General features: G+C 43.5%; 1 long non-coding RNA gene across 1 annotated transcript in view; it reads left to right on the forward strand.

Moving 5' to 3' along the window:
- Positions 1-12,590, forward strand: part of LOC144220032 (uncharacterized) — a 14,669-nt gene extending 2,079 nt beyond the window's left edge. The window contains exon 2 of the long non-coding RNA XR_013331596.1: positions 12,331-12,590. This is a non-coding gene — a long non-coding RNA (uncharacterized LOC144220032). The remainder of the gene's footprint in view (positions 1-12,330) is intronic.
- Positions 12,591-16,240: the final 3,650 nt, after the last annotated feature.

Consider the following 16,240-nt stretch of genomic DNA (forward strand, 5'->3'; position numbering starts at 1 on the left):
CCCCCCCACCCAACATGGGCCTGACTTTGCAGAACAGTGGGTGCCGGCTGATGCCTATGGACTTGTAGGCACCAAGTCCTGCCCCCCGGAAGAGGCGCCCGACTCGCACGTCTTAGAGGCACCAATCCCCAATTTGCTGTCCCTGTCTTAGCACAAGAGCACGATTTCAGACCCCAAATGCCTTTGCTGGGTCAGGGACGCTGTGGAGACCAGCCTTGGGCACAGTGCCGTGGCGACCCAGGCCAACCAAGGGGTGGTGGAGTGGAATTAAAACAAAAACGAAAACACAAGAGAAAACTTTCCCAAAGTTTGCGACTTGATTTAATTACATTTCTGTTGCTCCCTACCCCCAACCCCCCCATCAAAGGTTCTTCTTACAGTAAATAAATTCTCAAGGTCTCAGAACCTTACAGTGCCTCCTTGGAGCAAAAACAGTATGCTGTATCTGCACACTCTCAGCTTTACAGAGTTCAGATCACAAATTTCTCATAACCTCTACCCCCGGGTTTGCCTCTGAGAAGAGGAGAATAGAAGAACATGAGGGATTGGGGGGGGGGTGGAGATGAGGAANCTGGAACATGCCTGTGTGCCTGGTGGCCCCCAGAGGACCCTGGCTCCACTTTAGGCCTTTGACTTCAGACCCATAGCCTTTCTAGGGCATTCCACAAAGATTGGGATTTTTTTGAAAAATTCCTTTTTGATGAAATTCACCGGATATGGGCAGGATGTTGCAGGCACCTCCAGAGACAAGCAAACACAAATTGCACAGAATAGATGCGCGTCCCCAGGGGAGCTCAGCAGGGTCCCCACCTCCAGGCGGGCTTGGCTTCTCCCTTTGACAAAACTCCCAGGGAGCGCCCTACCCCGGAGCGCTCCAGGGGTTGCCTCGGAAGCCTAAATCCTGGGGCATCTTCCCCATTCTGTTCACAGCCTTCCTGCCCACTCTCTTATCCTTTTTCTCCTTTCTTCTTTAAAACAATCATGTGTGTCCCCCCTCACCCCCTCCCGCCATTGTATTTGTTGATGACCTAACACGCTCACACCAAAAGCCACACACAGAAAACCAACAACGTGGGATGGGAGGAGAGACCAATTATGATTGAGGCTAACAAGCGGGGAACACCCAAGTTGAGGCCGGCTGTCTCCTGGGAGACTGATGGAGGCTTATTTTACAAGCTGTCATTCTGTCGTGGTCCCTATTGCCAGATTGGAGGTGATTCCTATTCTCCCCTCCCCCTCAGCCCCTGCACCCTTGGGGCTTATTCCAGATTCTTTGTATATCCTCTGCAGAAGAAATGGCCCCCAAGTCCCTCTCCTGTACAGGTGGAAAGAGTAGTACATCCTCACAACAGTATGCCTATTTTTCACATCAGTGGCTGTTTTTCAGAGCTCTGAGCTCACTGCCAGCGAGATGTGGACTGGTCAGATGTCACTGTCACACATGCCCCGTCTTCCTCACCAGGTTCCCATTAAAAGGTATTAACTACTTACCCTTTACACTCTCCCCCTCCTCCTGCCTCTTCCTCCTCTTCCTCTTTTGCCCCCCCCTTTTCCTATCCTCCCTCACCAAAGAAGGAAGGATACTTTACTGTCAGATAACACAGCTGATAGCTGGGAATGCCAAAAGAAGCAATACAAATTCAGTTGCTTTCATTCACACAAAACTAGAGGTCTGACGTTCTCATTAGAGTAACTGCCTGAGGTTTACCCCTCTCTTGAAGCTAATTAAAGGCATTAATATTCCCTCTGATGTCAGGACACCATTTGAGCAACATCATATTTATTTAACTTTAACACGTCAAATTAACTGACAGGGAAAATTTCAGCATCACCGACATCGGTGAGGAAGAAATGCTGGAGTAGGATGCTGTTAGAACTTCGGAATGAGAAATTCTTTGCTGTGTGTTAGTTCCCCTTGCAGAAAGAGTTCTGCTTCTTCTTGCTTAAATGGTTAAGGACCAGCCTTCCTTCACAGGTAAATCAGCTCTTCCATTGTTTCATTCATCTGAAAAAAATAAAACCACAAAGTTCAAGAGCAAGCAGGAAGATTTTTGGACCAGAGTTGGTAATGACCTCAGCAAATCAAAATATGATTGTGTATGTGTATGAATTTTGACTTATTATTTCATTAGAAAGATGATTTCAATTCATTAGCCCTTCTTTTTTCACAAAGCAGATGGATTTTGTTGGGAAATTTTAGCTCACGTGAAAAACGACACGCATTCCTAATTTCAAAACCTGGATGTTAAGAGCACATTACTTGGAAGAGGAAACATAATACTGAGAAGTGTCTGGAGAGAGCTTGAGAAGGGTTAAGGCATGAAGTGGCAGCTGGAGAGCTGGGAAGGGCAGAGGATGATTATGTGTCTTTTTCCATGAAGGAACAGGATGACAGGTCAGCTAGGGCACAGGACCTGGGTCATAAGAACTTCTGTATGGAGGCAAAGAAATCAGAATGTCAATATGTGGACCCCTCGGTACAAAATATGCAACCCTCTGCTCAAACTTTCTTCTTGCTTTGACTTCTAAAACCTAATTTAGGGAATTTAAAACAAAAAGACCAATCCATTATATATTTTTCACTTAGTCTGCAACTCTGTACTAATACAGTTTAACTGAGCTCTTCACACACAGAAAGAAGTTGTAACTTCAACTGCTTGTTAGCTGAGAAAATGCACCCTCTATGAAGAAAAGTCAATTTCTTGGCAAAACTTTTGCCTTTCATTCTACCTTCTTGGTGTTTCTCATCTCCTGCCCGCCCCCCCCCCTCAGTTTCTACCTCTCTTTTCTTTATCACACTTGTATTCATTTCAATCACCATTGAGTAGGGTCCCCCATGTGCCAGACACTGTGCTAGGTGTCTTCATGAACATGACCTCATTTAAGCTTCCCCACGCCCCACTGGTAGATGTCAGAATTTATGGGTAATGGACCTGGGGTGAAGAGAAGTTAAGGAACTACTCAGATTTCAGAGCTCAGCATTAAACTCAAGTCTTGCAACTCTTATGTTTTTTCAACTTCTTTTGGTCTCCTATGACCCACGGCACAGACCTCTTCGATTCTAATGCAGTAGGAAACCTGTCTTCTCCAGAACTCCCAACTTTTCACTGTGAGCTGCTGTTGGTAAAGGGGAGACTGAATGTTAGGAGAAAGCTGATAAGAAATAGGAAGATCTCAGGGAGAATGATGGTAGAGACTCCACCTGCTATCTTAGATGGGATTAGGATGCATTATGTCTGGGATCAGGCTGGATTCTTATTTTCCCTTTTGGAGCAACTCAGTATTCCTATGTGACCATGGTTCCTCAAAGCCAGCCAGAGGTTCAGTCAGACCTGGGCCACAACTGCACCCCACAGAAGCTGATGCAGCCGGCTGGCTAATGCTGGAGGGGAAGAGACAGGGAGAGAATTGGCAGCCTGTGATTAGAAGAGAAAATGCTGGGGAAGAGGGAAAAAAATGTCAGGGGCAGAAACAATGACCTGGCATCCAGACTTAAACAATGCACATAACCCAATTATTTCTTGAGATGTAGACTGCCAGCTATATACCTTACTGGGGATTCTGGAGCGGGGGCCAGGAATGTTCTGAGAGACTCCTGCTTCTGACCTCCTTCTGACCCACACCTGGCGGCCCTACCGCACAGGTGACAGCACAGCTGGAATGCACATACAACCCACAGCTGGGCTTCAGGGCTGCCCTCACCCCAGCCCCAGCTGCAAGAACAGCAAAAGGCCCCAGTCCCCAAGGCATACCTGCCCCCTCCCCCATATATACAAATGCAGATCCGAATAAACACCTGCCTCAGAAGGTTGCCCCTGAATGGAGTACTGGCCCAGGAAGACTGGCCTGCTTCTGACACAGAGGGAGGATAGGATGTGGCCCAGCACTCAGTAGGCCTGCGGTCTGAGAGGAGGGCACACCCCAGCCAGATTTCAGGTCTGAGCTGCACCTGGTACATGGATGTGCAGGGAACGCAGGCTGACACCTGCTTGCACCAGGCCCTGGGGACACGGTGTGGAATGAACAGGGCCCTCCTGGACACAGGCTTGGACTGGAGGCCTCCTTTTCTGCTTACTGGAAGATAAGTTCCCTGGGTGTCTATGGTTTTTAGTTGTGTGGGGGCTTCCTTCAGACTTAGCATCTTCCATTTCAGGGTTTAGGGGGAAGCTCTGGACAACTGGATTCTAAGGCCAGCGCCGCACACAATGATGTGTAAGGCACGGGAATAACTGACTCTTGGAAGCACACAGAGTTCTAGACTCTCCGCTCCAAACTGGACAATTGCGGTGTTAGGTTGAGGTGGGGACGATGCATCCTGAATGACAGTTACCCAGTCTCAGGTTGAGTGCTGAGCCTCCTAGAGATTGCCCAAAAAGGGGTGAATACAGTCTTCTGGCTGTTTATGTGGACAAGCAGGGGCAGACATCCAATCTATATTTTGTCCACCCTCCATCTAATGACCGCTGCCCTCCCACCAGCAGTTTGCCAATTAAAGGCCAATCTCTCTTGATTTCTCTGCTTTAAAAGGACATTTCGATTCACCCAGCTAAACAATTAAATCCCCCTCTTGCCTCTCCCTTCCCAGAGCTCATGAACAAGATGCTTCCCTATCTCATGCCAGCATGAGCAGTGGGAAGGAGCTGATCTCAGGTGCTAACCTGCAGTTATCAGAATGCCAGACTCATTTAGGGAGCTCAACTCTGGAACCTGAGGCGATCCCTTCATTGATTGTGGAAAGCGCTGTTTAGATTTTGTCCTAGCTCAGTAAACAACCAAAAGTAACTGCGGGATTTCTGCCTTACATTCAGCTGAATCTCTCTCTCTCTCTCACACACACACACACACACACACCATACATACACTCCTCCCCTCTCCCTCAGGTTCCTGTTAATCAGAAAGGGATAGTCAGACCAAGGTCCCTTTAGAATACCCTCAGCTAACTCCCCAGCTGCTGAGTCTTTTTTGTGGGGGGGGGGTGCTACACTTTCCTCCAAGAACTCATATCTCTCCCAAAAGGCACCGTCTCCATTCCTAAATCTGTAGGGAAAGCTCTTGAGAAAGTGTGCCTTTGGGCCCCTTACACTGCCATCTCTGAAAGTCCCCACCTGGCTAAAATACTTGCCAGGGAATTCCTGGGGCTATTTCTCCTTGGCCTCCCTTCCCCCACCTCAGTGCTTCTCTGAGATCTAGGTTGTCTTTGATAAGCTTGTTGTAGCTCAGACCCAGCTGCACAAAGTTGAGAGTGAGGGACGGATTCCTTGTCTGCAATGCTAGGGCGCTGCTTCTGGGCTGGGCGACACGGTCCTGGATACAGATCTCTTTGGGGGTAAAGGCAAGTTAAATTGGCAAACTCTATTCTGACGCTCAAACTTCTGCAGTTCTTAGCAAGATCCCCATTTAGTCCTTAATTACTAGTAGAAAAAGAGAAAGGTGCTTCCTATTGTCCACAATTTGTCATTTCTGAATAGACCATTTGTTTTAATTAGGTCCTCTTCATTTAGTTCTATCTGCACAAGCAGGTTTGCTCTGAAGTGATTGTGTTGATCGTGCGTACTCTGCCATCTATTTGTGTAAAATAAATACAAAGACATAATTGCCAGTCATCACAATATAAAAGACTAGTGCAAATCCTAAACAATGATCATTTAAAATTCAATAATTCTTAGAAAAAGGAGTCAAATGATAAACACAGTTTCCCCAAGGTGTTAGACACAACGAGCCTGCAAAGGATGTGTGTTTAAAAATTAAGAAACTTTCTTTTTCCGAGCTGGTACTATTTCAAATCGAATTCTTTTCATATTTGTTTAGAATTCCTTTCACATGAAAAAAAAATCAAATCAGATCACCTCAACTTAAAACAGAGCTTTTCAATATCAGCCAGCCTCAAGCAGAAAGCTTTTTAAAAGTTTTGCAAATCTAATTCCTAGTTTTATTCTTCCCAAGATGCCAAAACTCTGATATCTTTTATTTTGTTAAGTTCCTAATTTTGTCTGTGATCTCTCCAATCTTAAAAAAATCCAGAAAAAATGAAAACAAATATTGTAATGTGTAAATTCTTAGGACTTAAGATAGGGATGTATTCCACAGTATCGAACATTCCACAACATTTTGCACATTAAGCAAATATATTTTTTTTTTTAACGAGGGGTAGTTCTTGCAATTAGATTGCCATTTTTTTAAATACAAGGTACCAAGCAATAAAGTATGCCATTTCTTTGCCCCTTTCCTTTTCCTAGTTCAATTTTGGGAAGGAGGGTAAAATGCATTTGGGTTTTGATATATTTATTATGTGCCAATCCATCTGCATATGTGACGAGGCTCAACAATTTCTCTGCACAATGTACGGTCTATGCTGTGTCCTGAGGAAACGAAAGAATAACAGACTGCCGGTCCCTCGACTTGTGTTACTCTTCAGTTCACAGTATTCTAGTTCCATTGTTATTGATAGTCTTATTTTCTTAAATATCAGCTTGGCTATGACGAAAGCTAATTACGCAATTCCGCTTCATTTCTGCCTCTAAATTTTATACTTGATAAAATAGCTAAATGATGCTAATTAAATTTCTCCTTACAAAGAAAATTTCTTTGTATTTCTAAAGGTTTGGCTTTCTGGCTATGAAATTTATCTAAAAACATTTCTGGGGTTGGCGAATATATTGATCATTTTTGGATTAAGACTGTTAAAATATATTTTAAATGTTTATGGGTTAAAATAGAACAGATCCTATGTAGAAGAAGAATTTGTTCTTTTTACCTCTTTCCTTTGTGCAATGTTTGTGCAGATCTCCCCACACCTAGGGAGTAGCTTAGGTATTTTGTAATAGTTCGCCACCTCTGGAGCCCAGGCAAAGCTATACTAAGTTTTGAAAAATAATTCAGGAGAAACTCGCAGATATTGGGACACGGGGTGTATGTAACCTCCCATGGCTCTCTGAGACCAGCGACATTCTGTTTGGTGCAAGGGGCGAAAAACACAACCTAACAGTGTTTACATGTGTATTCAGCCATGAAATTGAATATTATCAAAGTTGAAAAATGCAAATCAAATTAAAACCAGGGAAAATTGTCTTTGGAATTACAGCGGCCTCGAGACCCCAAGTGTTTGCTTAAATTGAAGCGTTTAGAAAATGAAAAACCCTAAGTTGCCCCCCTCTATTCCCCCCCCCACACACTCCCCCAACTCATGAAATTTGTTCTTTAATTCTACTAGAAATGGATTGAGGCTCAGCCATCAATCATTCGTCCTAGGCATCAATCACATCGAAACAGAACTTTTTCTTAAAAATCGTCTCCCTTCACTTAGTGTCACTAAAGTCGGGCGGAACCCGCTTTCCTCATTCCGAAATGAGCGCTAAGCAATTGGCTGCCAGGTTTTTCTCCCTGAGACTGGGGAGGNCGCCGTGCGCATTCGTTGCGTTTTCCCGATGTGGGAAATATGGAAACGTGGCACTTTGCTTCTCCCCTTCTCGGCGCTCACTTCGCTAACGCAGGAGTTCCTAGTGTCTTGATGGAGGAGGACGAAAAAGGGAAGTGTCAAAAATCTACTTTTTAGAAGAGAGAGAGGTCTAAAAAGTAATAGGCAGAGGCGGTAGGGGGTGCGGGGACGAGTCATTCTTGTCTTTTTCCAAGTTCGAAAGCGCAGGCAACAAACGCCAAGCGGCCAACCCTTCAGATGGGGCCAGCCTCACCCCCAGTCGCCTGGGTGCTGCAAACTTTATTCCTCTCCTGCCCCTCCCCCATCTCTCTCCAGCCCGGAGAAAACCAGCGCGCGAACCATTCTTCAGCAGGTGCCAAGTGCGGGCCGGTTCGGAGAGAGCCCGCAGGGCCTGCGTGGACCTGCGGGAAGCGCAGGCGGAACCGCCGGCGGCGCTCTGCCGGGACCTGGCTTGGGGTCAAGGGTGGCGGCGGGACCCAGCTCGGGTGGGAGCCTGACCCAGGCAGCCACGCCCACAACATTAACTGGGACTGTGGGGACGCTGGGGATGCCAGCAATGGCTAGGATGTGCTGGCGTGGCCTTGGAAAACTTTCATCTCATTTGGTGACCCCCGAGGGTGTTCATTTCGCCCCCTAACCTGCCTTCCTCTAGTTCGAACATTCATCGACCCAAGAGTGGTCAGGTCCGGGATGGCCAAGGGTGGTCTGGCTTTTTCTCCCCTGGGGAGCAGAGACAATGGTGGCCTCCGCGTCACGCAGTCTCCCTCCGGGCCTCCAGCTCAGTCCTTGTAGATCTGAAGGACAGACGCTGTTCCAGAAACGCAGTAAGTCCAGTCCTAGGAACCCAGATAGGGGTGGGATGGGGAGTAGCGGAAGCCAACTTATATTTGAAACCTACCGCTTTCCATGGATCAAGACTAGCTCAACTATGGCTGAAAAAACAACCAACGTTCCCCAGAGTTTTAAAGCTGCCCATAAGTTGCGGTCGTGTTTTGGAGATTCGGGATCCTATTTCCAATGAGAGTTGTCGGGGGGGGGGCATGCTTATGTTTGTTATTTTCAAAACCAAGCAAAGGAAACAGCAGCCAATTAAAATGAAATATTTTTATTTGCCTCCAACATTGTCAGTGATTTGCCCCCCGGGATCCACAATTTTCCCAAGCCTGTTAACGGGTGACAATGAATGAGTGCCTCGTGTAATTTAATTTTCCTGTCACACTAAATAGAGCTACATTGTAAACCTTAGATCTACTCTTACTGATAGGATCGCCTTGTTTTGCCATTTGCACCATAAAGACCCCCAAAAGGGACACTGTATTGTGACCTCTACTCTTGAATTATTCAAGAACTTAATGACATTTTCCATTTTAAAAAGGGAACTAATTGCCATTGATGTAAAGCATGTGACCTTCCCTGGGTGCCCAGTATGAGAATGTAACCATCTGTGTGTGCATACAGGAGCTGCAGAAAGCAGGCAAAAACAGGAGAAAGTTGTAAACATAAATTAGCTCAAAATAGACATGGAATTAAGCACATTATTTAATTCCACCCCCAGCCATGACATAGGTTTCCAGAAAGTTCTCTTACCTGATCGAAAGTGTATGTGAAATCTCACATCAACTCAGGCCTGTTTTGGGCCATGGCATGACTTTTTACCTAGGACAGTAATATTTGAATTAGTGAAATTACTTCGTGTGATTAAGCAAAATGTTTAATAATCTGCTCCCTTTCCTCCTCCCTCTCCTCCTCCCATTCTCGATATCTCCCCATCCTCCTCCTCCTTCTTCTTCTTCTTCCTCTTCCTCCTCCTCCTCTTCTTCTTCACCTTCCTTAATTTCGTTATTTTCTTACTCAATAAGAAAAAGAAACTCACAACTGTAAAGAAATTACACCTCAGTATTTGCTATTTGAAGCAGGCTTAAGTCTTCAGAAAAGCCGGCATTGAAATTCTTCAGGATCAGAATTCTTACTCTTCAAATTCCTTGAAAAAGGATGCTTATCTCTCCTCAAAGTCAAAAGACTCCCAGTGTATTTTCTTTCTTTTTTTCTTTCATTCTTTCTTTCATTTCATTTCTTTCTTTCTTTCTTTCTTTCTTTCTTTCTTTCTTTCTTTCTTTCTTTCTTTCTTTCTTTCTTTCTTTCTTATTTTATTTTACAAATGGTTTATGGTCAAGTTGGTTTCCACATAACACCCAGTGCTCATCCCCACAAGTGCCCTCCTCCGTGCCCATCTCCCCCCTCCCCCCCCACATCCATCAGTCCTCAGTTTTTGTCAGCATTCAAGAGTCTCTCATGGTTTGCCTCCCAGTGTATTTTCTACTGTCCATTCACTCTGTCCCTAAACTCTAGAGGAAAGCAAGAACAGAGAAAATGTTCTTTGGTTTCACAATTTCACAATCAGTGTGCAAAGATGCCCTGATGCTTTTCTTGATCTGTCTACTGAGTCCACAGCCAATATTAACCATTTTAAAAGGGTAAGTAAATTGGGAAGTAAAACACATTTCCAGGCTGGGCTACAAATGCTTCTTTTGACCCTTAACTGATGCTTTCAACAAGAAATTTCATTTCGGCAGAGAATGTACAGTTCCTTTTTAATAAACACACCATGGCTTCATTGAGAACTAAGTAACCTCTCTCTGTTAGGCTGTGTGAATCCACACCTCTATATTGTAGAATTTCTGGAGGAAAAGAAATAAAGTACATTTGAATACTTAGCTCAATTCTATTAACCCATTTGACACAATTACTGCCATTGCAGCCTGGAGTCATGTGCAAAACACTGGAGATCCAACACTCCATCTCTGGCAGAATACAAGTGCTATTTAAGGAGTTTGTCATAAAATCATTATTACTCACATTGTGTAACCGAACAACTGCTTTCATATTTCTTCAAAAGAAACTCATTTTCCTCTTTGGTATTATGTGCTTTTTTTGTACAGTAACATGGTAGAAAAAAATAGTAAGGATACATGTTCTTTTTGTTAAATAATAAGTTCATATTTAAGGAATAAAGTTTAGAGCATTTGCAAAATCAAGAAAAGTTACAACATGTATGGAATGGGCTGAGAGTCACCTCCCTTTAAGTTCTGTATGAAAAAAGCAACATGTGACGGGTCAAATGTTAATTTCATTTTATAGATTTTTCATTTATTTCTCCACATTTGGAAAATTCTTTTGGAACAACTTAATGTTGATAAGAAGGCAGAGAAGCAATTATATGGGTCTCTCACAGCATGCCTAGACTCTCTCTAGCATTCTATACTATTATAACCCAGTAATTTTTCCACTGTGACAGTGTGTGTTCAAAATGAAAATTTGATTCACTGTCCAAACTGCCTAAGTGACAGTTATTTTTCTTTTCATCTTAAAAAACAACAGTCTTGATCTAGGCCCACCTGAGGGCAATTGTAAGTACTGTGGCAAGTTTGCATCTTTAGGGCATAGCAAAGCCCTCCCCTGGCTCTCTTTCTAGATCTCTCCCTCTTCTGAATGGATTTCTTGACCATCCAGAGAGTCAGGAGGAGGTTTTTGTTTGTTTGTTTGTTTGTTTTTTTAACTTCACTGAGGTTACGTGGATGGTTCTAGAAACCTGTGCAAGAGATTCTGGGTTAGGGTCACATTTCATCCAGTTCCTATTACTCCCTCCCCCTGCTCACCAAAAGTCAAAAGTAAAACCAACAGCTTTGAAAAGCATTCCCTGTTGGCCTTTATAAAGAGTAAACAGATGCCTACCTCAGGGTGGGGGTGGGGGGTCAGGGATGACATTTTAGTTCCTCATCTGTAAAATGGGTTCCTTATTTCTCCATCCAGTCTGATATAAAGGGACACAGTTAGGCTTTGTGACTGTGTCTCTTGTCATTGATGGAGTTCAACAGCACTGTCCACGTTGGTTATTTTTCAAGATGCTATGCACACACTGGAAGGGAAAAATGAGGCAATTACTGAGAGAAAAAATAAGGTAGCTTATGATACCAAGGCAGATATATTTTCAAGCCAGCCTGCCCTTATGTATATAATTTCTTCTATTTTCCAAGTCCTTGTAGGCTTTCAGTAACTGCAGTGTGCAAACAGCCTGGGCGTCTTGTACTTTTCCATTTTTACCCCAGGTGGGAAGACCTGATGTGTATATGTTTTCACCCTCATTCATGAATTTGTTTACATTCTTTGTCTCCTCCTTTAAAGCTTTTAACTCTTGATACATGGTTTTTAAAATCCCAGAGCTGGCAAAAATTAACGATAACTTTCTGTCTTATTCTATTTCTCTGAATGTATGCACTTACATATATTTGCTGGATTTCTAACTGTCCATTCTTCTTTCCTGGGAATAACATCAAGACAGTGTAACCCTGACACAATTACTAAAAACTCTTTTTAAAAAACTACTAAAAAACCTTAAAAAAAAACTCCATTTCTTCCATCTATAAATATTTATTTTATAAACATGGATTGTGTTCTGAATCTGTTAAGATTCTGCTTTTGCATGGAGCCTTGTCCCTGACTAAGAAAGTGGTTATAAAGTCACTCAGCAATAACATTTTCCAGTGTGAGCAAATATGGCTATCGAAGTAGGAACGTCTGTTCTGATGTGTTCTCTTTCTTCATGGACCCCAGGGGGTACAAAATTCCTAAAGAATTTTCTGTGCGATGGGTAAAGTTCATGTGTTATACTGGATCTCTAGGATGCCAATTAAGTGTTCAAATCATGGAGTAATTAAAACATATATAAAATATATCTTGAGTTCACTGAGGCCGAATGTTCTGGCACGGAAGCCATCAATTTTCTAATAAGAATATAGAGACTTTTCAAACCATGCCATCAGGATGTAGTTCACTTTTCAAACAAAATTCGAATGACTGCCTGACTCTCCTTGACCGCATTCTTATGTTTTCTCTAGATTTGCTTATTCCCAGCTACCGGAGCAAAAAGATGAGATGGAGGAAGAATGTTGTTTTCCTAAGAGCACGTGACAGAAAGCACATGAACTTCTCCCCAAGCTGAACTTTGACCATCAGAAGAGTGTCCCCAAAAGGCCATAACTTTGCTGTCAGATTCAGATTGCTCCCGGATGCTTTCCCCTGAGTTTTCAATGAATATCAACTGAGGAATGAGACAAAAAAAGCATACTGTTAATAAACAGGCAATGGTCCAAGTCCAGATGGGTGCTGTGCATGAATATGGAGCTCTCAGGATAAAGGGAAAGGGACACATGAAAATTGAGACTTGCAGCCTTGGACCAAACCACCAGACCAACAAGCATTAGAATATGTCAACACAGGGGCGCCTGGGTGGCTCAGTCACTTTAGCGTCCAACATCAGCTCAGGTCATGATCTCACAGTTTGTGGGTTTGAGCCCTGTGTTGGGCTCTGTGCTGACAGCTCAGAGCCTGGAGCCTGCTTCAGATTCTGTGTCTCCCTCTCTCTCTGCTCCTCCCCAATTTGTGCTCTCTCTCTCTCTCAAAAATAAATGAACACTAAAAAATTTTTAAAAGAATATGTCAACACAAAGATGGTACAAATATGAAAGTGTTGACTTGTTCTGCAGTGTAAGTTAAAGCTGACAGTTAGATTGTCCAAATAGACATTTAACCTTCCATGAAATTACTAAAGCTTACCATGAGTAAATAACAATAAGTGTTCAATTTTTATAAATCACTGGCCTAAAAGTGAATCTTAAGACATTACTTTTCAATGACAAGAGAGAGTCCATGGAGTCAGAGTAATTGCTTGCAGTGAAACATGGTCCGGTACTCATCCCTTATGGGGCTTTCTTTGCTGGCTGATACAATTTTGTGGCCCCTGCCTCACAGAAAGTGGGGCCAGCACGTAAACAGGCTCTCTGAGCTCCCTGGGGTGGGCAGAACAGGTGCACTTTCCCGAAGGAGTCCTGAACCGGATGGGGCACACCAACAGCCCAGGGCACACACACCAATGCCTTTGCCATCTGCCCACTATGGCACACACTTGCCATGCTGAGCATGACACATTCCAAAAGGAAGGGAATTGCGGGTCTTAGGTATGGCCATCATGTGGAAATTTGTACTGCTCTTAGTGCCATTTTCAAATATTGGGGTGAGGACGGCATACAAGGGACAGAGTTCAGCCTGTTTCAAGTTAACAAAGTCAACCCCATGTCACATCTCTCCTGTCCTTTTGGAAACTGAATGTCTTTCACAAGCTGGCCATTTGCTGCACGGGAGTTTCTATAACATAATGTGATTTTTTTAGTGTGCTTTGTCTCTGTAGAGAGGGTTAAGAAAGCCCTTGAAGTCCTCAGCCTTAAATTCATGTTAATAGGGGAAGTCCTTTTTTTTTTTTTTTAGGTGGAAAGATTGGTTGGGAGAAACATTGACCCAGACTGCACTCTGAGTAAACTAGGGCAAAAGACCTGATATCGTCTGCAGGGTACTTATTAACCACTGCTCATTTGTGGGATCAATATTTCCAGCAAAGGAGTCAACACTCAAGATACACCACTACGTATGTCCCATTTTTTTCTTTGACATACAATTTATTTTATAAATGCATCTGCTGGAGAAGAAAAGGCAGTAGGAAGGACTGTGTCTTTTATCTCCGGGATATGCAAAGCACATTTATTTTCAGCTTTTATCTCCGGAATTGTATGTTGATCCCATACATATAGATTGATTTTGTTCAGGTAGATAATGAAAAGTCAAGTGGAAAATTACACAATGGCACTCACGATCCTAGTCTTATATCGGTATATAAATTGGTTTATTATTTCATTCTATTAAAAGAGGCTTTTTTTTTTTTTTTTTTGGTACCAGGAAAACTTCAAAATGCATCATGCTGTCAGCCTCACTGAATTTTCTTTTGGGGGAGGAGATAGGGAGGGGGAGCTGAGGGAAGCGATATATCCTGCTCCCTTTGCTAATTGTATTGGCTAAATGAGCTTCTGCAGTGGAGTATCCTTGCGGATTCTCTCCCTAGCCCACTGTAGGGTTACACACAGTTTCTGCAACTTTAGGACATTTCTGGGCCTGAACAAAGATGTCCACCATACAAGTCTTTCTCCATTAGTGGATATTTTTTCCACTCCAGGCAATTCTAAATTTTGTCACGATGACTGGAAAAGGCAAGCACTCTCTGCCCACCCATACCCCCCGCCCCCCAGCACCAAGAGGCTAGGGGCGAGAGGGTGGTAGTCGGATAAAGGCCACCACCAAGGGACAGCTTGGAGCCAGAATCCTGGAGGAAATGTTATTAATAAACATCTTCTGGACATTTGGTAGCCCGTGGAGCTTGCTCCAGCTTAAAGCAATTAATTCAGGACACTGACATAAACTCTCCAGGTCTTTGACAGCTTGGAGCCGAAATAAAAATGCTAGTTCTCCCGGGAAGAGAAGAGGCTGGCTAGCTCTTTTCTGGACTGTTTGCTTATAGGCCCAGAGAGCAACCTTCCTTGCAGAATGAAATGCAAGGGCACAAACAATGTACCAGGGAGAGAATAGAAGATGGGAATGAACAGTTTGAACTATTTGCTCAGCAGAAGGGCACCACAATGCTGGGGTAGTGGTTTTCCCATGCATCCCCCATCCCTTCTTTGGGGTCTTTTGTTATGCCCTGTCTCCTTTGGCCAGATAAGAGCACAGCTGCAGCATTGCAGCTAAGTAAGGCTGTACTTATCCCCCTAAATCTCGGGGTGCCTTTACTGTAATGGGTTAGGCTCGGCTCTCTTTAATTTACAAGGGGATGGTGAGGGAGAGAATGGACGAATGGAGGGAGGGCAGATAGGACTGTGACATTGCTTGTATATGATTCATGATTTTCCCCTTTCTTTCTTAAATCTGGGCTGTGATCAGATAAAATCTTTGTGGGACATTTAAATTGAAGGGTTCAGTGATTTGTACCAGTCGCTAGACTAAAATGTTGCCTTTTTGGGAATGGAGCCAATGGACATTTATGTCCAGGGAAGAGAAGAGGGGGGTTTTGAGGCAGGATTTTTTGTTTAAATAACCGGGTTTAAATTCTCTGACTGCTGGAAAGAGGGGAAAGTTTTGAATTGTCAGTTTAAAAACTGCATTCGATGATGATCTGTTGCTTCTGAAAATTACTGGGCTCTTCCTCTCCAAACTTATTTTGTTCAGAATCCTAATGAATACAGGTTGCTGGAATCAGACTTAAAAATAGGATGATCTGGAGATGAACATAAAATGTACTTTTGTAATTGCCATAAATTACGCCTCTAATCAGAGTAAATGTCACCTAAAATATAATCAAATGTTCTCTCACATTTGCTCTTTTAAAGCCAGAGCCTGTTTTAAATGCCATAAGAAACAGTAGACATGACAATAATATAAAAATAAGCACAAAGTACGGTTTACATTAAATTCATTTTAAAATAAAAATCTAACAGGGGTTCGCCTTGTCCTGTGTGTGTTCCAACTCAGTGGGCTTTGCCACCAATGTTGGTTGTGGGAGCCAGGCCACAATGCTTAATTCTATTGTAATAAGGTTTATTTAGCCTGAATGGTTTTATAAGGTGAAAAGGCAAAATGTTTAATGCCCAAGAAAATTCGTGGTTTACTATGATTGCATTAATTGTTTGCAGGCCAGAAGCCCACCTGCGGGAAGTACAAAGTTTCAAGGCTGTTTTGTTTTTTTTCACACTGACAAAACTCGCAGAAAAAAAAAAACCTTCTGTATATTTTTCCTGCTGGGTGGTCAGAAGGAAAGGCCACGAAGCCAAAGGCCTCCCATTGAGACAGTGCACTGCGGAGAGCCGACCTCACGTGCCACCACCGCGGGAGATGAAAGCACCTGTCGGTCTTCGCCACTCGTTGGTG

Source organism: Crocuta crocuta, unplaced genomic scaffold, assembly GCF_008692635.1.
Source record: "Crocuta crocuta isolate KB4526 unplaced genomic scaffold, BGI_CrCroc_1.0 scaffold209, whole genome shotgun sequence".
NCBI classification, from domain to species: domain Eukaryota; kingdom Metazoa; phylum Chordata; class Mammalia; order Carnivora; family Hyaenidae; genus Crocuta; species Crocuta crocuta.